The 23,919-nt window shown below is 38.6% G+C and overlaps 1 protein-coding gene across 41 annotated transcripts in view; it reads left to right on the top strand.

Moving 5' to 3' along the window:
- The window catches only part of PTPRD (protein tyrosine phosphatase receptor type D), a 2,307,989-nt gene that overhangs the window by 1,770,684 nt on the left and 513,386 nt on the right, over positions 1-23,919 (top strand). The window lies entirely within an intron of this gene.

Raw genomic sequence — 23,919 nt, 5'->3', positions numbered from 1 at the left:
GAAAAAAAACAAACACAGAGCAAGAGCCAGAGAGAGAACTCCAATTTACAGAAATATTGAATATCCAGCCTCCTTCAGAAATGATTAGTTTTACAGTTGAAAGATTTCATATTTAAAGTAATCCTCTTTGTGAAGTCTTGTGATCCTGCAGTGTGACCACAAACTTAATCAAAATCACTTTGTTAACAAAACACACATAGTGGGTGCAAACACTGGTTAATTTTCTCTTTCTCGTAACTGGAAGTCTTTTGTGCCCTCGTTCAGCTGGGCATGTCTGAAATGTTGTGTGGCTGTTTTGGTAATTGCCATAATTGACTTTTTCTCTTCCTTGTAATTCATTGCCTATTTTCCCCATAATTTTCACATTGTGAAGTGTTATTTGACAAAAAACATGATGGCTTTAACTGCCACTGGCCTTACATTTGACATCTTTTTATTGTTCTGCTTTCCTTATTACAAAAATATGCTGTTATCCACTGTCAGATTTCACTGTCTTTCGTTGTTTCTCTCAAAGCAGTTCTCTATTGGGATAAATTAAAGGTTGAGACTAGGAGCTTTGGAGATTGCTGGATCAATGCACACCATTTTGCATAATGTTTTTATTGCAGGATTCTTAAGTATATTTAGGTACTATCTTGGTAGTCATCAGACTTATGTGTAGATCATATATATACACACACACATATATATTTAAATCACCCGCTACTGTTTGCATTCAGTGCACATTATAGCTCTTAGAAGATTGCGAACACTTTTCATTATTGCCTTTTATCTGTCATGCTTTTCAGATGATTTTCCTGGACACTTCTGAAGTAGGAAATGGATACAAGTAAATTACAACTTGTACCCATTTCCAACTGTCAAAAAAGCACTAAAGGACAGATAGAATATGGTCTTTGTAAAACGTTGTGATTTGGAAAGCAATTTTTGCCAAATTAATCTATGCAAATGGTCTTTGTTTTGTGAAACTTCATCTGAGGTTTTGCAGTGGTTACACTGCAGTTGACTCACAAAAGTGATACAGTGTTGAAACCAATAGCAAAGCATTTTCAGAATGATAAAATTCATTCTAACTATGGCTGAAAGAGACGGATTTTATGTGCCTTCTTTTTTAATATTTGAAGATGATATGTTTCATTCAGGACGTTACATTTTAAAGGATTTATTGTACATTTGTAGGAAAGTTTAACAAGCCTTCATATTGCTCACCCTGTTTCTCTTTCTATTTGAAATGACTAGTTTTACTGAATTAGGATTTTCTTTTAATTGGATGTAGACTGTATAATCTGTAGTCCGGTCTCTGAGCATGTTTACATAACAGACTCCTAATATGATTTCATAATGTTGTAATGGAAGCAAGCCAAGTGTATTTTGATACAGAGTAAATGAGATTGTTTTAAATTTTTAACCAACTCAGCTTTAAACATTTCCTGACATTCTCCTAGGATGCAAAAGGTAGATTTAACAAAGATAATCATCAGAAGTGAGAATGTCTGAAACAAGTAAAGGAATCAATTCATAACAGTTTTAGAGGGGAGTCTTTAACAGAAACCACTCCCCAACCCTCCTTCTCACTGTTAAGTATCAGAAAACCTATTTTCCTGAGCTTCAGTCATCTTGTCTATGAAGCGTAGGAGCTGGATTCAGTGATAGCAAATGTCCCATCTAAGTCCACAGATTTTCTAAGTGCCTATCTTACTGTGAAGCTGGATCATGAAAGTTCCTCAGAAAAACGAGTTAAGTATTCTGGAACATATTTGTTACTAAAAATATAAACTTTATGATATATCACTTGCTGATTAAACTTTATAAAGGTTTCACTAATAATCAGTTGAAGAGAATTGATAGAAAAATGAAGCAATAACTTACACCCTAGTAGGGTTTTGTGATTTAAGCAGTAATTTTACCACCATGGATGCTCTATTCCGAAGTTACGGATTTAATTGTGAATATCCTTGCATGTGAATGACTATTTGTACTTGTTTCCCCTTTTAAAAAAAAAAAATCTTCCTTTCAGCCAAGTAGTATCTGCTTCTCCTTTGCTAGGAACTCCAGCAGCCACTGACTGGGAGGAACATTCCCCCCTCGTGATAGGGTGGATGGACACTGTGTCTCTGCACACTGCTCACTGGGGGGAGTTGAAGGCATCTTTGAGATGATCACGGTCCTCACTGTTCTGTTTGGTTACAGAGCACTTGACTGTACTTGAAACCTCTCATATGTCCATGAGTTAATGACTGAAGCCCATTCTCCACTTTCCTGTCTTACTTACCATCTTGTTTCTTCATATCAAGATTTTGTTGGTTGGTTTGTTGTGGAGTTTTGAAAGTGCCCAGAAGTGTTTTGGAATTTTCATAAAATTTATCTCCTATCTTTTAATCCTTTGATTATTTGCCTCAAGTACTAGGGTTCAAAATAATCTTCCCAAATTGATACTAAGCAAACTATAGAAAAAAGGTAAAACAAAATACTTGAGAGTTTGGACTGTGGAAGCCAAGTGTTTGAGTCCATACCTCAGGCTCTCCCCTTCTCAGCTGTGAGACCTTGAGCAGGTCACTTGATGCGTTTTGCCTCATTTCTCATGTGTAAAGTGAACATGATAACAGTACCTACTCCATACTGATGCTTAAAACATTAAAAGAGTTAATAAATGTAAGGAGACTAGAACAGTGCCTGATGCCAACACAGTAAAGACTCAAATTCAGACTCTGGTGTTTGATCTTCAAATTTTGTGTGCTGATACTACCCAGTAAATATTTTTGAAAGGTCTTTTGTCTCAGCTACATTATAAGAACTTTTTATAGAATTGTATAGTGTATGGAGAGGTTTCATACAATTAATGTCATTTAGTCATCATACTGGTTTTCTGAGATGTTACTGTTATTTCCATTTTACAGATGGGAAAAGCGAAGGTCAGGAAGGGTAAATAGCCTGCTGAAGGCTATAGTTATGAGTGGTAGACTGAGCTGTTTGTTCTCATTCAGCTGATTCTATGGTTGTTTCCTTATTCTGTGCTGTCAAAATAGATTGCAAATGAGAATATCTCTAGAGGATGATGCATTAAGAGTAATAATGTTCATTGTCTTCCTAGTAACAGCTCCAAGGAGGTCATTGGTGCTCTTGTCAAGTGCTGGGCCACAACCTGTGAGCAAGTCAAGGGGGAAAAGTCCAGTTCACCAAGAAATTACAACCCAGTGTGATGTGTGTTATGATAAAGGTTTCTATAGGATTATAATAAGCTTACAAAAAAAGTCACTCTGACTATGTTTTTAAATGCACGATGCAGAGCTACTCAACATTGCAAAAGTAATGAACTGATGTGTGCATAAATGAGAAATCTTGAAAATAGTATATTTTGTGAAATAAGCCAGACACAAAAGGGTACAAACTATATGATTCCTTCAGTGATTTTTTTTTTTTTTTTTTGAGACGGAGTTTCGCTCTTGTTACCCAGGCTGGAGTGCAATGGCGTGATCTCGGCTCACCACAACCTCCGCCTCCTGGGTTCAGGCAATTCTCCTGCCTCAGCCTCCTGAGTAGCTGGGATTACAGGCACGCGCCACTACGCCCAGCTAGTTTTTTTGTATTTTTAGTAGACACGGGATTTCACCATGTTGACCAGGATGGTCTCGATCTCTTGACCTCGTGATCCACCCGCCTCGGCCTCCCAAAGTGCTGGGATTACAGGCTTGAGCCACCGCGCCCGGCTCCTTCAGTGATGTTTTAGGTAAAATGAATCTAATTACGAAAACCATGGCAGTGGTTGCCTTGGCATAGGTTGGATGGGAGCTGGGGGTGGGGGAAGAGGAGGATGATAGATAAGGGCATGAAGAGGCTTTCTGGGGTGATGGAAATATTGTGTATCTTGACAAGGATGTGGGTTATGTAGACATAACATTGTTGCTGAATGTCATCCAACTACACCTAAAATCTGCACAATTCACTACTATAAGTTAAACTTCAATTATAAAAATAAAAAAATTACATGGACAATTGACAAAACATTAGTGGTGATTATCTGTTTAACTTGGAAAGCTCTCAACGGTAAATCTAAAATGGATGCCTATGATAGATGGCATTGCTGGCACAGTGTGATAGAGTATTTCCAAGAATATGTGCTTCCTTTTCAAGTACTGCATTTTGTGGAACACTCTTGTCCACATCTGCTGTGAAGATGAAAGCACCCTAAGTTATTTTAAAATAATAACAAACCTGCCATGGCTTGGATTATCTGAGTTGACATGGAGAGAATTTCACAAATTTTATAAGGAGTATTTAATTTTACTGTGTTGCAAAGGTTAAAGCTTTGTAATAAATCCAGACAGAACATGGATTTGACAGTTTATTCTGTATGTTTTTTTAGAGATACGTAGATAATAATAATCTCAGTTACCTTCTCTCTTTTTGAAAATGAGTTCTTCAACTGATGCAGAACCTGGTATCAATTCCGCAGCAACTTTAATTTGGGTTCCTGACTGTGTTAGTGTACTACTAACCAGCATACCTTCTTAGTAGTCTCCTTGAGCTGCTGTAACAAAATACCCTAGATTGGGTGGCTTAAACAACACACATTAGTTCTTAACGTTCCGGAGGCTGGAAGTCCAGGATCAAGGGAGGCAATTTGGTTCCTGTTGGAGGCCTTTTCCTTGTTCACAGACAGATGCCTTCTTGCTTTGTCCTCACATGGCAGAGAGAAGTCATTTTTGTTATGTCTCTTCATCACAGAAATGGCCACTATTCCTGTTCACAGGGGATTGACCCTCATGACCTAATTACCTCCCAAAGACTCACCTCCTCATATCATCACATTGAGTAGTAGAGCTTCTCCATATTGATTTAGGAGGATACAAACATTCAGTCCATGGCACATAGTCATGTTTAAGTTTAAGCAAGTCTTTAAATATCACCAGTTTCAAGTTAGCCTTTTGAAGACAAATGATTCTCTTTCCATCAAGGTCTGTGTACTTCATAATCATTGCATCCAGCTCTTCTTCTGTGGATTGTGTAACCAGTGGACATTTAGGGATTTACTTGCCTTTTTAAACAATATATACGTAAGCCAAACACATTCAACAGTGTCCAACACAGTATTGAATATATTATTATCTTATTGTTTTGGGAATGGTGATAAGTACTAATTAAATGTGCTTCTAGATATTATATTAATAATTATAAAAATATAGATATTTCAGAGAAGATACTCATCCACATAATTTCAGGCCTGTTATTTTAAATAGATCCTATTCAAGTTCATTGAGCTATAGCATAATTGGTTTACATCCATATTTAGTTTAATTCATAAATTTTAATAATAGTTAATAAATCTTTGAGTGATGAGACATGATAAATATCCTATAGGTTTAAGGCAGGCTCTACTTTGAAATATAAATGATAAGCGGATTTACTTTATAGAGTATGAGGGTAGAAATAGGAATTATGTTACTTTTTGTGGCAAAAATCTAAATTTTTTTTGTTTTTTTTGAGACAGTCTCACTTTGCTGTCCAAGCTGGAGTCCAATGGCACAATCTTGGCTCAGTGCAGCCTCTGCCTCCCAGGTTCAAGTGATTCTCGTGCCTCAGCCTCCTGAGTAGATGAAATTACAGGGGTGTGCCAACCACACCCGGCTAACTGTTGTATTTGTAGTAGAGACAGTGTTTCACCATGTTGCCCAGGCTGGTCTTGAACCCTTGATCTCAGGGGATTCACCCGCCCTGGCCTCCCGAAGTGCTGGGATTACAGGCATGAGCCACCAAGCCTGGCCTAAAACTAAAATTTTTTGAATACCAAATAGATGGATGGGTTGAGTCATTTATCCATTCACAAGGACTTCCCTAGGTTTTGGAAATTGAAATATGAATTAGAAATTCCTCTTACCTTCAGCAAGCTTAGTCTGTTAAAGGAGATTGATAGGATGATAGATTTTTATAGCTATTTAGTATGATAATATTTTAACAGAAGTATAGTGAGCCTAGAGAATAGGAATTAATCAACTCTACCCTGAACCCTGAGTGTGTATGTAGTGTGTGTGTGTTTTTATGTGTGTGTGTAGGGATAGAAATACACTAGAGTTTGAAAGAATGAGAAAAAAAAAATCTGCCAGTTTAAACAATGGGAGAAAGAGTATTCCAGACAGAAAGAGCCACATGTGTCAAGGAATCATGCTCACTGGGTATCCTGTAAGCCTTTATAAAGGTATGATCAGAACCTCTGGGTGGGGTTAGAGAGTTGGGAGAAGTTCTCAGAGATCAGGCTCTAAATTCTAATATTTGTAGAATTTCTTCTATATATCAGGGACCTGCTAAGTACTGGGCATTTACTGGTGATCAGAAGAGATACTATTCTTGCTATTAGGGGCCTTATCATTCAGCAGGAGAGCCAAATAATGGATGAATACACAATTATAAATTGAATAAGCACTATAATATATAAAAACAAAAAAAGATGGTGCCTGCCGTCTTGGAATCTTGATCTTGTATATTTAAGTGGAGACCTGAAGGATGAGAAGTAATCAGTTGGATATGGGTAGTGGGTATCAGCTTGTATAAAGGATAACAGGAAATACCTGTGTGGTGAACTGAAGGGAGGCCAGCAGGGCTGGAGGGTGGTGGACTGGGCTCCTCAAAAGTGATTAAGATGGGAGAAAAATGGTCAGGAGGTCTGATGGCTCAGGGCTTTGGTAATGAGATTGGATTTCATTTAAGGCACAATGGGAGACCGTGGAAGGGGCTGTATGCTGAGGAGTGAAACAATGCATTTTGTTTTAAAAAGATTACTCTGGCTGCTGTGTCAAGAATAGATTGGGAGGTAACAAGAGTAGAAATAGGAAGGCCATTTAGGAAGCTATTGTAGGTAGTCTGGATGAGAGATGGTGGTGACAATAAAGACAGGATTTCCAACTGATTGAGTTAAGGGTATGGAGGAGGAGGAATATCGGGAAGAAATTGAGGATGGATACAGCCTTCTGTCCTGAAATTATCAGAGGCCTGTGAACCAGAGCAATTCCATCTTAAATAAAAGCTGTGCAAAATGAGGCTAAAACCTACTGGGCTGTGTTCCCAGACAATTAAGCCATACTAAGTCACAGGGTAAGATAAAAGGTCAGCACAAAATACAGGCCATAAATACCTTGCTAATAAAACAGGGTACAGTAAGGGACCTGCCCCAAACCCACCAAAACCAAAGTGGTGACAGGAGTGAGCTCTGGTTGTCCTCACTGCTACACTCTCACCAGCACCATGACAGTTTACAAATGTCATGGCAACGTCAGAAAGTTACCCTATATAATCTAAAAAGGGAAGACATGAATAATGCACTCCTTGTTTAGCATCTCATCAAGAAATAACCATAGAAATGGGCAACCAGCAGCCCTTGGGGCTGCTCTGTCTATACAGTAGCCATTCTTTTATTCCTTTACTTGCTTAATAAACTTGCTTTCACTTTGCATTGCAAACTCACCATGTATTCTTTCTTGTGTGAAATCTAAGAACCCTCTCTTTTTAACTTTGCCTGAAATGTTGCTAATCCTTTGTTTTATTTTTCAAAGTCAAGGAAACTTTTCTTTTAAGCTATTAAAGCTTTTAACAGTTAAGTGTACTCCTATAAACGCAATTCAGAACATATTTATTTCTCTCTATCTGATTTCTTCAGAATTTTAAAGACTAGTTGTAAGCATTCTTAACTTATAACAATATAATTATTTATGTAAGTGCAGTAAAAATCTGTTTTCTTTTGTTACAGGACAGAATTTTAAAAATTGATTATTTTACCAAGGCTTTAACTAAAATGGTGTGCTTTCCTTTAAGGAATCAGACTTAACTTATAAAAATAAAAACCCTTTAGAAAACTAGCCTCCTACCTTGCCTAAAACAGCGCCTATACAGGGTTTCTAACCCGTGGCAAATAAAAAATACCACTTTCTAACAGGTCCAGAAGCCACAAGTTATCTTGGGACCTCAGAAAGAAAGAATTTTACCCAAATCATAAATATTTAAAGGTGCAAACTCATGGCAGGGCTCAGCTTAAAAAAAAGTCTTACCTAAAATTCCTTCTATGGAACAAAGTTCCAAAAAGCCAGTCTTTAAAAACCACATGTAAAAAAATAATTATTTTTCCTGCAGTTTATACAAATAATCAGGCCAAGTATAATAAAGCAAATCAGTCTTACCATAATTTATCTTTAGTAAAAATGGAAAACTGGAAAAAAAATATTATGTTTCAAGAACTATAGTACACTTGTTGTTAAATTCTAGTCTCATTAGTCGTCTTCATTTCTGCAATTTCGGCTAACCTTGGTTATTCCTGTGAACCAACCAGTGACCTCTACGTGCTGCTGAAGAAAACCAAAAGGAATAAGGAATGTAAAAATCTGGATCAGTATTCTAGTTCTGGGCACATTACAGTAAGCTAATAATCCCGCATCAGCTTAGTTCCAACAGTTGCCCAGTTCATAAAAAGCCTTCTAATTTAGTTTACTTAAAATAACTTCACTTATTTTCCTTTACTCTTGTAAAATATGTTGCTGTTAAACTCTTGGTATAAGAATACAAAACAAGCTGACTGAATGTTTTCTTAAACTCTTATTAATCTTTTAGATATCACCATTTGTTCAAAAGTTACAAATAAACATTACCACACTTACACTTTCTAACTAAGCTCCTCTCTACATTGAATGCAAGAGACCCCCATAGTTAGGCCAAAATATCATTGCCTTTGTTCAGCCTAAAAAAGTTATAAAAAAAATAGATCTTCATCCCTCTGTAACCCTTAGGAATAAAGGTTCTCGTATAAAAGGGAGGGGGAAATGTCAAAGGCATGGGAACCCAAGCAACTCCATTTTAAATGAAAGCTGGCTAAAATAAGGCTAAAACCTACTGGGCTGTGTTCCCAGACCATGAAGGCATACTAAGTCACAGGATAAGATAAAAGGTCAGCACAAAATACAGGCCATAAAATCCTTGCCAATAAAACAGGTTACAGTAAAGGAGCTGCCCAAAAGTCACCAAAACCAAAATGGCGACAGGAGTGACCTCTGGTCATCCTCACTGCTACACTCCCACCAGCGCCATAATAGTTTACATGTACCATGGCAATGTCAGAAGGTTACCCTATATAAGCTAAAAAGGGAAGACATGAATAATTCACCCTTTGTTTAGCATATCATCAAGAAATAACTGTAAAAATGAGCAACCAGCATGCTCTGTCTATAAAGTAGCCATTCTTTTATTCCTTTACTTTCTTAATAAACTTACTTTCACTTGGCATTGCAAACTCACCATGAATCTTTTCTTGTATGAAATCCAAGAACCCTCTCTTAGGGTCTGGATCAAGACTTCTTTCCTGTAACAAAATGGCCCTTTCTTTCTCCCTCCTCCTCTCCTTTTCCCTCCCCTTCCCTCCCCACATCTTCCCTCCCCTCCCTTCCCCTCCCCTCCCTTCCCTTTCTCTCCCTTCCCCTCCTCTCACTTCCCCACATCTCCCCTCCCCTTTTCTGCCTTCCCCTCCCCTCCCTTCCCCTTCCTTTTCATTCTCTTCCTTCCCCTTCTCTTCTCTTCCTCTCCCTGTCCCTCCCCTGCCCTTTCTTTCCCTCCCCTCCCTTCCCCTCCTCTTCCCTCCCTTTCCCTCCCCTTCCTTTCTTTTCCCTCCCCTTCCCCTCTTTTCCCTCCCCTTCCCTCTCCTCCCATTCCCCTTGTTAAAGAGTTAGTTTTCTCAAGATAGTCAGGGGAAAATAGCACATGGTCAAGGATGATATCCATGCAATAATTTGTCGATTGTTAATCATTGGTCAATAATAATGAGTCATTATGTTGCAAAGGAAATCTGTCTTCCCCTTCCCCTCTCCTTCCCTTTCCTAACAGGGTCTCACTCTGTTGCCCAGGCTGGAGTGCAGTGGTGTGATCACAGCTCACTGCAGCCTCAACCTCCCCGGAATCAGGTGATCTTTCCACCTTAGCCCCATGAGCTGCTGGGACTAATAGACACGCACTACCACCATGCCCAGCTAAGCTGTCATTTCTTGGGATGGGGAAGACTGGCATATAAATTTGCTGGTGGATGAGGAAATGAGTTTGGAAACTACTGGTTTAAGGTTTCCATGAAGCATGTCAAGTGGGGAAGCGCTGTGTATCACACAATTCTGTAGCTCAGAGGCATCGTGGACATTGAGTTAAAAGTCTGTGAATCACTGAAGTCAAAGATGGCAACTAAAGCTCTGTGGGAAGGGATGAAATCATCCAGGAATTTTAAAAAGGGGTTCAGTGGAACCCTGAACATTCAGAGGCCAGGCAAAGAGGGTGAAACTTCTACGGAGCCTGAGAAAAAACAGCTCAAGTGGTTAAGAAGAAAACTGGGATATTACGGTAGAGTAGAATACCGAGAGAGAAGAGGGCTTCAGGAGGAGGCTGTGGGGAGTGGGCTGTTGAGTAAAATGGAAACAAAACCCTGAACATTAATGTCTTCCTAGAGCCTGTACTTTCTTCAGCTGTAGATGGGAAAGCATCGAAAGATTTCGTAGCTAGAACTGACTTGACCAGAAATGTATTTTGGAAAGATTCCAGTGTGGGCTGTGGGAACACTGGGCTTAGTTTGGAGGAATGGAAATCTGCTAATCCTTTCTGCTTTCTAACCTGTTAAATTGCCATAGCTTAAAGTAAATGACCACAGCACTGGTGGTTTTGGGGGATGGGAGGCAGTTGAAGTTTAACAGAATGGAGTTCCAGTTCTGTTCCATTGTTGGCCAGGGGACCTTGAGCAAACTGCTTAACCTCTGTTAGCTTTCGTTTCCTATGTGTGATTTGGGTATAAAAACAATAGCCCCAACTGAAGGCGGTGAGGTATAATGCGTAGTACAAGTAAGTCCTCAATAATATTGTTATGGATGGTCTACTTGTAAGCATGTGTTTGCCTTTCATGATTACTTTATCTCAGTGAATCATCGTACTTTCCCCCGCTCCTGGGGTCACAGTTTGACATTAGCCTTCAACAACCATGTCCTTAACTTTCCAACCAAGGTATAAATGCAACAGGTCTCTCTCTGGGAGAATTTCCAAATTGTAGAGAGCGCCTGGCTGTGCACAACTTAACATGCACTTTGTCTGTCAGAACACATGATGATACTGCTTTGTATTTTAACATTTTATTCCCAGTTCTTATAGCCTTTTATTTCTCAATCTAAGTTTTGCTTTGATAGCAGTTACGGTCCTGGAGCCCTTGCTAAGGTGGACATTACCTGGGTGTGGTTGAATGTTCCGGGGGCAGAAATGTAAGAGGCCAGATGTACTAAATCACTGGACAAAACCGTCAGTGACTCAACTTGGTGCAGAGTCAAAAACATAAGAAGATTGTAGTCCCTTGTGCATTTATGAAATAATGCAGGCTGAAAAATGCTTACTAAGCAACACAGAAACAAACCAAAACCACTAAAAATGTGTTTTCTGCTTTCGCTGTGACTTCAGATTTGCCCAAGTGGTGGCCACAAATCCTATAACTGTCTGTGATAACGGAGTGTTTAGAGATTGTTGCCTTGATAAAAAGTTAGTTTTCTTAGGATATTCAGGGAAATGTAGCACATGATTGAGGGTGATATATATCCATGCAATAATTTGTCATTTGTTAATGATTTGTCGATAAAAATGAGTCATTATGTTAAAAGAGATAACTGTCTTATTCTTGGACTTAGGATGAAAATATTCATTCTCTGATACTCATTAGAAATATCCTAAAGTACCAATTGTTGAATAGCCCACATATCCACAAAGTCGCAGCTTTATTAATGGACAAATAGTAATAGACGTAAAGTATAAAAATAGAAGTAGTCAGCTGGGTGTGGTGGCTGACACCTGTAACCCCAGCCCTTTGGGAGACTGAGGCGGGCAAATCACCTGAGGTCGAGTGTTTGAGACCAGCCTGACCAACCTGGAGAAACCTCATCTCTACTGAAAACACAAAATTAGCAGGGCATGGTGTCACATGCCTGTAATGCCAGCTACTCAGGAGTTTGAGGCAGGAGAATTGCTTGAACCCAGGAGGCAGAGGTTGCAGTGAGCCGGGACTGCACCATTGTACTCCAGCCTGAGCAACAGAGCAAGACTCTGCCTCAAAAAAAAAAAAAAAAAAAAAAGTCATAAAGAGAAATTTATTTTTATAATGACATTTATAATTGCTACTTAACTTCTTAAAACAATATCAGTATCTAAAAAAATTGTATGCAACGGGAACCCATCACTTGAAACAATGCAGATAACCTGTGAATTGCTCATAGGACTAATGATAAGTATATAGATAAATATATGAAAATAGAAGCTTTGACTGTGACCTTCAAATGATAGATATGAGATACCAAATTGAGATTCAAAACCAAGGGACAAATTTTTGACGAATATGCTAGAAAATTGTTTCAGGGGCTGTGATTAAAGGAGAGGACTGTGAAGACAGATTTTTTAGCAGGAGCTATTCTATGAGTGCCTTTCCCACCACTCTCACTAAGCCAATTGGGAAAGAAACTTTCTTTTTTTATTTTATTTTATATATATATTTTTGAGACGGAGTTTTGCTCTCGTTACCCAGGCTGGAGTGCAGTGGCGCGATCTCAGTTCACAGCAACCTCCGTCTCCTGGGTTCAGGCAATTCTCCTGCCTCAGTCTCCTGCGTAACTGGGATTACAGGCACGGGCCACCATGCCCAGCTTTTTTTTTTTTTTTTTTTTTTTTGTATTTTTAGTAGAGACAGGGTTTCACTGTGTTGACCAGGATGGTGTCGATCTCTTGACCTCATGATCCACCCACCTCGGCCTCCCAAAGTGCTGGGATTACAGGCGTGAGCCACCACGCCCAGCCCGGGAAAGAAACTTTCAAGAGAGCACCTTGCCTCCGAAACCCCTTAGGTTTTTTGGGATCAGGTGGTATTTTGTTACATGAGTAAGTTCATTAGTGGTGATCTGTGAAATTTTGAGCTTCACATGTTTCCTGACAAAAGGAACGTACTAGATGGATGTCTTTATTTCTATTTAGAAAGTCTGCAAGGGTGAACTGCCAGATAGTTGTTTCTCACAAAGTGGAAGAAAGAAAAGGTGACTGCATTGGGATTGGCCTCCACTCCTAGAGTTTGTTGTGTCAAGGGATTTCTAAATGTTTATTGTAGACAAGATATGAGCCACCTGTGTGAGAGAGCTGACACCCTCTTGGGCCCTGTCTGAAGAGCTGCTGAGTGAAACAAACCTCAGGAAAAGTTACCTTGAATTCCTAGGGGTTATAGAAGGAGTGAGTGATGGGTTGGGGAGACTGTAGCACCCATGTTCAGCATGGCAGATGACAGGAGTCCAGGAATGAGTGACCTCTGAAGAAGCCATGAGCTTACCACCTGAGACAGACAAAGAGGGAGAGAGGTGGCTGTAAACATTGACCAAGCCCAGAGAGCATGTTATGTGGCCAGCTATCACCTGTGATCATGTAAGAATTTTCTTATTCTCGAGGCTGGGCATGGTGGCTCACACCTGTAATCTCAGCACTTTGGGAGGCTGAGGTGGGCAGATCATGAGGTCGAGAGTTCAAGACCAGCCTGACCAACATGGTGTAACCCCCTCTCTTAAAAAAAAAAAAAAAAAAAATTTCTTATTCATAGTGTTTCCTTTTTCTCATCACTTAAACCCCATAGTTCAAGAAAACAGCTATCAGGAGGAGCAGAGGGATCAGAGGAGGTGAAAATGGAGAAGAAGGGGCTGACCATACCTTTTTTCACTTATTTTCTGATGCTGGTCTGTAGCCAACACTAGCTGGGAGAAGGAGGTGGCTATAACTTGAAAGTTTCAAATGTGACTAACATATTGAACTGGGCACTCTAATTTCTGAATTGGGACTGTGTTTCATAATTTAAAGTGACTGTATGACTTCAGATTATTTAAGAGTTAGAAAAGTAAGGGGACTCCTTGACTTTTCAGGTAGTGGGTAGAAAAGAACTTTCAATATTAAGTAATAGTAAAGGGATAGTGGAAGGTAATGTAAAGATATTCTGTGACCCTACTCTGAGTCTTGCATGGGTCTAGAGACAGACAGACATACGCAAAAAGTGTGTGTGTGTGTGTGTGTGTGTGTGTGTTTGTGGTGTATAGTAAGTATATATTTTAACTTCAAGGAAGCATTCACTGAGAAATTGATTTCTTAATTTTAATCCTAATATTGTTTCTGACATTTTAAAATTAATGACTATGATACTTTATTATCATTATAAACATATTTTGTATAGCCCCTCTCTCTTCAGTAAAAAGCTGTTATGAGAGCAGAGACTCTGTCTTCCTCATATTAAATTTAGGTTGAGAAGATGGCTTACGGAGCTAGATTGCCTAGTGCAGTAAGTAGCTCTTCCACTTAACTAGCTGAATGACCTTTGATTAAATTACTTAATCTATTTGTGCTTCAGTTTTCACATCTATGCAATAGACATCACAATTGCACCTGTATTATATATATGGTTGTATTAAATAAACAGATGTCCATACATTTTAAGAATATAAACATATATATAAGGTTAGAAAGTGTTAGCAAATATTGTGTCCTATGTTATTGTTAAATATTCCGATTTATATCTTTTTCTCTGTTCTTACAAGCAGAAACAGGGAATGCAATTTTCAGAATGTTTGAAATGTTGCCTCAAAAGCTGTGCTGTCTGCTGTGAAATGGCTACTTTAAGGATCTTGAAATAAGGGCACTCAACTCAATTGTCATGGGAAGTCATACTTTTATAATAAACTGGCTTCCTGAGTGTATTATTGTGTGGACAAGGAGCACAAGACACAGGAGAGCCCTGGTGTGATCTTTCAGCTCGTTTCGTGCTGATTATATGTCAGTCGAATGAATTACCTGGTAATTTCACCTATCAACAGCTTCACAATGCTGTGTCACAAAGGAATCTGACTTTAAGAATCTCCCAGATAATTTTATTGAAAGTGCTTAAAATGTAATATAGAAGGTTAATTTGTACCCCAAGTGTCACAAAGAGTTTTGTTTTGTTTTTTGTTTTTTGGAGACAGTCTCGTTCTGTTGCCCAGGCTGCAGTGCAATGGCACAATCTTGGCTCACTGCAACCTCTGCCTCCCAGGTTCAAGCGATTCTCTTGTCTCAGACTCCTAAGTAGCTGGAACTACAGGTAGGTGCATGCCACAGCGCCCGGCTAATTTTTGTGTTTTTAGTAGAGACAGGTTTCATCATGTTGGCCAGGCCAACATTGAACTCTTGACCTCAGGTCATCTGCGTGCTTCAGCCTCCCAAAGTGCTGGGATTACAGGTGTGAGCCACCACCCTGGGCCCCAAAAAGCTTTTATATTATAGAAATATAATAATATAAAATATAAGTTAATATATTAATATGAAATATATATCAGTCTACATCATATATGTTGTATTAGAATGAGCTTCTATATATTTTATATGTTTTATTTATTCAAACAAGTCAAGTAAGTGACACACTTTGATAATAGTAATTGTTTTCCCTTAGTAATGTAATACTCAGGACACAGAGAGTAAGTTTTATCTATCATCCAAGCTAGTGATATCCTTTAATCCTAACAAGGTTAAGGATACATATTAATGTTTTTAGCTTTGAAAGTTCAACTCGTGGCTGGGCGCGGTGGCTCACACCCGTATTCCTAGCACTTTGGGAGGCCGAGGTGGGTGGATCATCTGTGGTTAAGAGTTCAAGACTAGCCTGGCCATCATGGTGAAACGCCATCTTTAGGAAAAAAAATAAATCAATAAAAGAAAGTTCAACTCTTGTTAAGCCATCGCTTTCTAGCATTTTATGCCTTCTTCTGGTATGGTCATATTTTGTATTTAACCCAGTAGTCGAACATTGCAACGAGGAGTGGGCTAGTGGGCTATGTCCTTTTCCCGGTTAGTGACTGGATTCTCTGTTCTTCTAAATGGTAACAAGTGAACTCTTCAGGAGTAATTGTTTAAATCTGTTGTGCGAACAAACAGCTATGTGTTCAGAAAGACTGAATTTATATTGCTGTCAAAAATGGCCGAATAATTTGAAAGGCAAAATTGTAATTACTGAAGCCAAACTATTTGTCTGAAATTTTATAAATGCAATAAATGTGATACTAGCTGTAATGAAATATCATGTATATAAGAAGCAGTGCTGGCTGGGCACAGTGGCTCACACTTGTAATCCCAGCACTTTGGGAGGCTGAGGTGGGGTGGAAGTTTAGGCTCTACTAAGAATACAAAAATTAGCTGGGTGTGGTGGTGCACACCTGTAATCCCAGCTACAAGCAGTGCTTTTGTAAGAAGCACATCTAACTAAATATTTGGTCTGTTTTTTCAGTAGATCTGATTTTGAGTTCTGGCAACTTGACTTTTTAACTATGTGGCTTTTGGCAGACTGCTTAACCTTTCTGAGTCTCAGTGCTTTAATTTGTAAAGTAAGAATAACCACAGCTTAATTATTGTCAGAATTGAAGACAAATATTTATATATAATTATGACATTAACAATGATGAAGAAAGCTCTTAGAATAATACCTGGCTTTTAAGTGTTTACTAAATTATTATTATTATTATTATTATTATTTTTCTGGATGCTGGAGACAAACATCTTTATTAAAGACACTACCAAAATTTTGGCAAACATTTCAAAACAGATGTGTAAACATAATGCTTCCCTTTTCAACTGGCAGCACTTTGAAAAGACAATACAATAAGACAATACAACTTGAATCAACATTAGTTCAAAATCTTTATATTTTTGACCACATAACTTATGTTCCCACATGATAAAACAAATTACTAAATTATTAATCTTATTATTATTATAAAAGGCAGTATTACAAGTAAATAAGTTATTAAACCAAATTAACCTGATTTTCTCCTCTTACCTCTCTGCCTACCCACTAAAACTGTAGAGAGAATCAAACAAGTTGAGGCAGAAAATATACCAGTGTAAATTTTCCAGTGGCCACACAAGTGTAAAGTGCTACTTAGGTAGGATGAGGTATACAATTTTATGTGTAAAGTCAATTAAAGTGATATTTTCCAAAGCTTTAACCTTAGGCTTATTGATACATCAAACACTTAGAAATTAAAATGGATAATCTTGATTTAAACAGTGTTTCAGATGTTCTTAATTGCAGTTCAGCTGTATTTCAAGAGTTACAATTTAACTCGATCTAAAATGTGCTGAAAATATTTCTACTAAGTGGTGAATTATAACCAGGCAATTTGGAAGCTCAGGTTATAACCAGACAATCAATTTGGAAGAATAATGTCTATTAAAATTTATGTTTAATGGTATTGATGATGCTTTGCCTTCTAAAAACTTTGGAGCAACTAATTGTAGTTTTATTTGATCCAAATTTATCTTGGTTATTATTTCCAACCTGGTCTTAGTTGTCAAATGTTTTGGAGTAAAATCTGGTTATCAGACATTTTGAAATTCCTCCCCTGAGTCCGAGAAGAAGACACCGGTTTGAAATTTAAGATGGTTGTTAGGGCACAGGCTAGACACACTACCAATTCCTGTAATCAGTTTTGCTTATTAGATATTTTATGGATTTTACCATTCTATGAAATTGATAGAAAGTATATTTTATTTTAGAGATAGGAGCTTGCTCTGTCACCCAGGGTGGAAGGCAGTGATGTGATGACAGCTCACAGCATTCTTGATTTCCTGAGCTCAAGCAATCTTTCTGCCTCAGCCTCCCAAGGAGCTGCCTGGTATTACAGGTGCACACTACTATTCTCAGCTAATTAAAAAAAAATTTTTTTTTTTTGTAGTGACAGGGTGTCATTATGTTGCCCAGGCTGGATGTGTTTTCTATACACCTAAAATATAAAATTTTTACTCTTGAGGACATAGAACTTCTTTTACTATTTATGAATAAAATTAAAGATAGGAATATGAAAGGTTTATTCAACATGATACAGTATCCATTTCTTATGAAATCCATTGGCTTTGGAGCTGAGTGTCAGATTATTAAAGTTCATTAAAGCTCTTGCTGATAGCTTTTGTTTTGCTTTTCAGAAGTGAATTTAACTAGCTTGAGAAATGTCTTACAGAAATGGAGTCACCCTAGTGTAAAACTATGTAACTAACCTAAAATGGCCTTCAAATTTAAGGCTGTAATTGATACTACAGCTTCTTCATGCTATACCGAAGGAAAAATACGCTTTAATCAAAGGGGTTCATAGTGTTCATTTACCTATTCTACTTGCCTTAAAAATGCTGAGAGGTAAATGCTAGGATTTCTCCCTTGTAAGTTACACTTATAACACAACTGTGTCTGAAGCACAGGTTTGCAAAGAAATGACAATGAAAGATTCAGCAAGATGCAAGAATTCTTTTGTTGTATTCCTAAGGTGGTGAAAAAATCTATTTTTGGAAAGGGCTTGTACTGCTAGGTAAAATTCTCTTTCTTCTTCTGTTTCTTAAAGAAGAGACTTCAAGAGGCTTTTGTTTATGTAAGAAGACTGAACTTGAGTAATTTAAGATGTCGATATGGAAAGAGTACCTATTTCTCTAATTTTTAAAAGGATTTGTACCTTTTGCCCATCTCTAACAGGGTAACAAATGTAGTGTTAATTTAGTTGAGTTATGCTTTCTATATGAGTTTGCTAACAGAACTTGCCATAAAAGCCTTTGTGAAGAAGCTTGATTGGTTTGGTTACCATAGCAACGTGGTTGAATGGAAGAGTGATTTCCTTTAGGAACCTTTCCTAAATGCTGTTTTGTACCCTGTAAAGATATTGCTAGCTTGCCATCCCTTGTGAGGAGGTGAGAGGAGATCACTTTCAGGGTCAACTTTGTGTCTTGTGTTTATAGATTATCCTCAGCAATCAAAAGACTGCCTGGCTCATCTCATTCTTTCCATAGCTGAACCAGTTCTGTTCTTCAGCATGCAGTGATAATAGGAGCTTCTCACAGACCTTTATGTCTTGAAAAACACAAAGAAAAAAGTGAATCTAGACCAACCATCATACTCTGTTAAGTGCATTTTCTAAAGCTAATGTCTGTTATGGATTTTTAATTTCCTGCTTGTCTTTGTTTGAAATTCCTCAATTTATCAATAATTTGTCCTGTGAGTGATGTTACTGTTTTGAGGCGACAGAGGGTTTAACCAGTAAATAGACCAGCAGGGGCTTCATTTAAAATCCTTAGTAGTGGTTTGGTATTCTGGAATTGCTATAAACCCTAAGGCTTACATTTGAGATTTCCTTTGTTATAGGGTAAATGTCTGCTCCATTAGCACAGCAATTGTGTACAAAAATGCGTCAAATCACTCAAATACCACCATAGGGTGTTTTTCAGTGGTTAAAGCTGGCTAATGGTTATTTCACTTGTACACTCAATAGTAACAGCAGTAAGGCCTATTCTAACTATTTTTCTAATCAGCCACATGTTTGCAATTTTTCATTTTCACCCCTTGATTTAGGTCCTTGGAATCAGATACTCCAAAACAGACTTAATGGCTTTAACTAAAGAATTATATCAACACTGTTGGTACTGGTTATATAGTGACTTAAAAGTTGCCTCGGAATGATTTTGTGCAGGAGGTGAGGGGAAAAAACCCATAATCTCAAACTGCTGGGAATATTTTAAAGATTGCAACACATAGCTTCTGACTTTTGATGCCACAATTGGTAACAAAATTTATATATAAAAGTATGACATGCTTATATTGGAGTTATTGTTTTATTTTGATGAGCAAATGTTAGAATTTAAATTTTTATGACTGCTAATGGATGCTCGTTTTCGATTTCTAAATCGAATCCTCTTGTCTGGGTTGCCTGAAATGACCCTGATGGTTAAACAAATTTTGGGAAAGAATGGATCATATTTTGAGCCTGACTCACCTCAAATATTTATTTTGGTGTATTTTGAATTTTGTGGATTATTTTGGAAAATGTATGTTTCAGTACCTTACTGTACCCTGTGATTAAAGGCCAGCCAGTTAAATTTATGACAGTAGCAGCAGCAGAGGCATGATTTGAAGACCAGGAAACAGCTTATATCAGATGTGGAATTTTCAAATGCCTGGTGATTCTGTCTTCTTCCCATATTTCTCTTTCACTGTCCCTTTTCTTAATAAAAATGAAGAGAAAATAAAAAAAAAACCAAATTGTATTAAGTAATGTTACCTTTAAATGTGGAATATTAGAATTCCTGTTCACTGCCAGAATCGGAGCCACAGAGCTGAGACAGATTTGGCCATAGTTGAGAACAGCATTTACTGAATAAGAAGTGGTAGTTTCAGACAAAATTTGCATGTTCGTTCTAAGTGACTGTCTACTGAAATGAACCTTCTTCTCCAGGAAGGTACGTGGATGCACATTATAAACAAAACTTCGGTTTCAATCGTGGAACTCCTCCCCTCTTACTAAAGTTAAGTGGTCTTCTAACTTTAGTATTTTTGTAGCCTTTGTATATCTCATACTAGCTGTATAATCTATGCTATGTGTATATGTATGTATGGCCCCACTTTTCCAGTGAAGAATCTCACTTCTTCCTCGTCCTTGGTTATACTTAGTTGGATCACTGCATAATCACAGCTAGTCTGTGCTCTCCAGACTCTTGCCCTTGTTTTCATCTCTGCCCTTGGATGGCTGTCTTCTATTTTCACTCAGAATTTCAACACATTTTGACTTGTTGGTGTCACCTAGGGCTTCCTCCCCAGGTATTTCTTCACTGCCTTTAGTGTTGCTGACCTCACCCCTTCTGGGACATTCCTATTGGTCTCAGCTTCAGGTTTTCAGCTGCCCTGGTTCAAGTTTCCTGAACATTCCTTCTGCGGGTTCTTTTCCTTCTTCCCACCCTGCACTCTTTCCTTCACTTAAAGCAGTTCTCCCTGAAGACATTCTTGCTTAGTCTTGCCCTCTGCCCTTACTCATTCTGTTGAAATGAACGAGGGTACTTCATTCATACTGCATATGAAATTACCGTATTTGCAGAAGATGCCCCACTCTATATTTTCAGCCTTGACTTTCTAGCTACATGGAGACCATTAACTTTTGAGTTTCAGGACAGCATCCGTAGGCTTAAAAAAAAATGCTTGCATAAAGCTACTTACTATGTGTATAATTTGTATTCAGTTCTAAATCAATAAACTTTTATTGAGCATTCATTATCTGTCAGGTGCTGTGCTCTGCGAAGATATCAAGGTGCAGAATCCATGGTCCGTGCCCTTTCAGACACTGGCAATTTAGAGGGGAGAAAAATAAATAAATCTGGTTACACTTCACGGTTGTGTGACAGAGGAAGGCCAAAAGAAATGTGAAAGCACCTAAGAGAAGTGACTAACTCGGACTCAGAGGGGGAAAAGGGTCCAAAGAAATCTTCTTAGACAGTATCATCGTTTTCTTTTAAATTTCTTCCTCAGTAAGCTAACTCTTTTTATGATATTGGACAGCAGAAATGTATTGCTTAACAAAGTAGCTCTGGAACTCAGCAAAGCATCTCTTGTATATTTATCAAATGAGTAAACATGGCCGTTTTTGAGGGAAGTAAGCCTCACAGCCCATGAAAGAAAGGAAGAGGAAGGCCTGGCGAGGTGGCTCAAACCTGGAATCCCAGCGCTGCAGGAGGCTGAGGCAGGAGGACTGCTTGAGCCCAGGAGTTTGAGGCCAGCCTGGGCAACAAAGGAAGACTTTGTCTGTAACCGAAAATTGTAAAATTAGCTGGGCATGGTGGCATGGGCCTTGTCGTCACAAGTCCTTAGGAGGCTGAGGCGGGAAGATCGCTTGAGCCTGGGAGGTCGAGGCTGCAGCAGTGAGCTACAGTAAAGGTTAGGAGAAGGAAAAAGAATCCTATGCCTTGTACTTGTTCCCTAAGATGCATTCTGTTTCTGGCTTTTGTTTTTTTTTTTTTTTTTTTTTTTTTTGAGACGGAGTTTCGCTCTTGTTACCCAGGCTGGAGTGCAATGGCGCGATCTCGGCTCACCGCAACCTCCTCCTCCTGGGTTCAGGCAATTCTCCTGCCTCAGCCTCCTGAGTAGCTGGGATTACAGGCACGCGCCACCACGCCCAGCTAATTTTTTGTATATTTAGTAGAGACGGGGTTTCACCATGTTGACCAGGATGGTCTCGATCTCTTGACCTCGTGATCCACCCGCCTCGGCCTCCCAAAGTGCTGGGATTACAGGCTTGAGCCACCGCGCCCGGCCTTTTTTTTTTTTTTTTTTCCCCTCTCTCAGAATTCCGAGGTCCTTTTAAATTCTGATAAAATATTCCTTTATGGCTGGTGACTCCTTCTGGCCTTTTCCCCTCCCTTTCCTCAACGTGTCCTCTTTGTCTGGTCTCATATGAAGACTTAATGACAGTGATAATTATTCTACCCTCCAGGTCGTTAATGAAAAATGTCCACTGGAGCACTGCCCAGAATTGACCACATTGGAGCCCCATTTATTATACTCCCTCGAAGGCTGACACTTTTCCATCGATAGCTCCCTGCTGAGCATGACCTTCCTGCCATTTCAGAGCTATGCAGTGTAGATCCTGTTTTCGCAGTTTATTGATGATTATGTCATGAGGAGCAGAATCAAAAGCTTTGTAAAAATCCGAATATAAATTGTGTCTTGCCTCTTCCCTTGATCTCCTGGGCTGGTCACTCCATCAGAAGAGGTTAGATTATTTTGACAGGACTGAGTCTGCATTAGGCTATGTTATTTAAGACTGTTGTCCTTAAGATGTGGGCAACTATATGTTTTTCTAAACAACGTTTCTGAGGTAAGTCCAAGATCATTATTGTCTTTAAAAAAAAGTTTCTATATTTTATTAGCTTTCAAGCCCCACCCAGTTCACTCAAGAGTTTGTGGTGTTTGTTACTTTGCTGTGGCATTGGCTAATTTCTTTGGTACAATGGATTGAAGGTCAACATGGACTAAAGATTGGAAGGTTGCAATGAAGTCAGTTTATTGGACTCTTATCAAATTTTCTCCAACCTCCGCCTCTCTTAGTTGATCTTTCTTAAGTTGTTGCATATGTTTCAGGATATATTAGATAGCTTTATCATCTACAGAAATTATTTCTTCCTTTAAGAAAAAAGAATAAGTGGGAATTGATGGATATAAGTTTATTAAATCAGGGGCTTCTTAATTTAGCAAATGCATGGAAACTTTGCTCAACTATTTTTAGGTCTATAAGAACGTTATTTTCCAGGAATGACTGACTTTATTTTTTGTAAGAACCCATTTATATAGATTTTTATGCTTTAAATATATATATGTATACATGTATAGACATATAAATATATACATGTATCTATCTAAGTGTGTATATGATTGCTAGAAATAGTGTAGCAGCTTGGTAACACAGGAGACCTTTCTTCACATTTTTAAAGAAAGGAAGTCTGTTGGGGATATTGTCATTCTACATTTAGCTTTCCCTAATAAGTACTTATTTTTTCTGTTTTGTTTGTGCCATATGTAGGATAGGAACGTGCAGCCTGCTTCGTTGCTATTTATGTTCAGGTATCCACCCAGCTGGTATAAGGAGAACCTTGATCTTTATGGAATGTTTCACAGTTCCAGAATTGCCCCATCTGGGTTGTTCTCCCCGAAGCTTCCCTGCCCAGACCTTCACTGAGGCCTCAGGGGCCTCAGGTCCCTGCCCGAGTGGATATCCTTTAGACAGGAAGTGCTCTAAGATCCTTAGAGAAAGGTGGGAAGGCCAGGCATGGTGGATCATTCCTGTAATCCAAGCACTTTGGAGGCCAGGGCAGGTGGATCACCTGAGGTCAGGAGTTCAAGACCAGCCTGACCAACATGGTGAAACCCTGTCTTTAAAAAAAAGAGAAAGAAAAAAGAAAAGAGAAAGGTGGGAATATCAAGAAGAGTTTGCATGGGAAACAAGGTGAATTTCTTGGTTGCAGGTAAGAAAAATCCAGTTTCGGTTACAGCAGGCGATGAATTACAACTGTGTTGTTTTTCTGGGGGCAAAG

Source organism: Saimiri boliviensis, chromosome 2, assembly GCF_048565385.1.
Source record: "Saimiri boliviensis isolate mSaiBol1 chromosome 2, mSaiBol1.pri, whole genome shotgun sequence".
Lineage (NCBI taxonomy): Eukaryota > Metazoa > Chordata > Mammalia > Primates > Cebidae > Saimiri > Saimiri boliviensis.
This window is presented reverse-complemented; position numbering and strand designations above follow the sequence as displayed.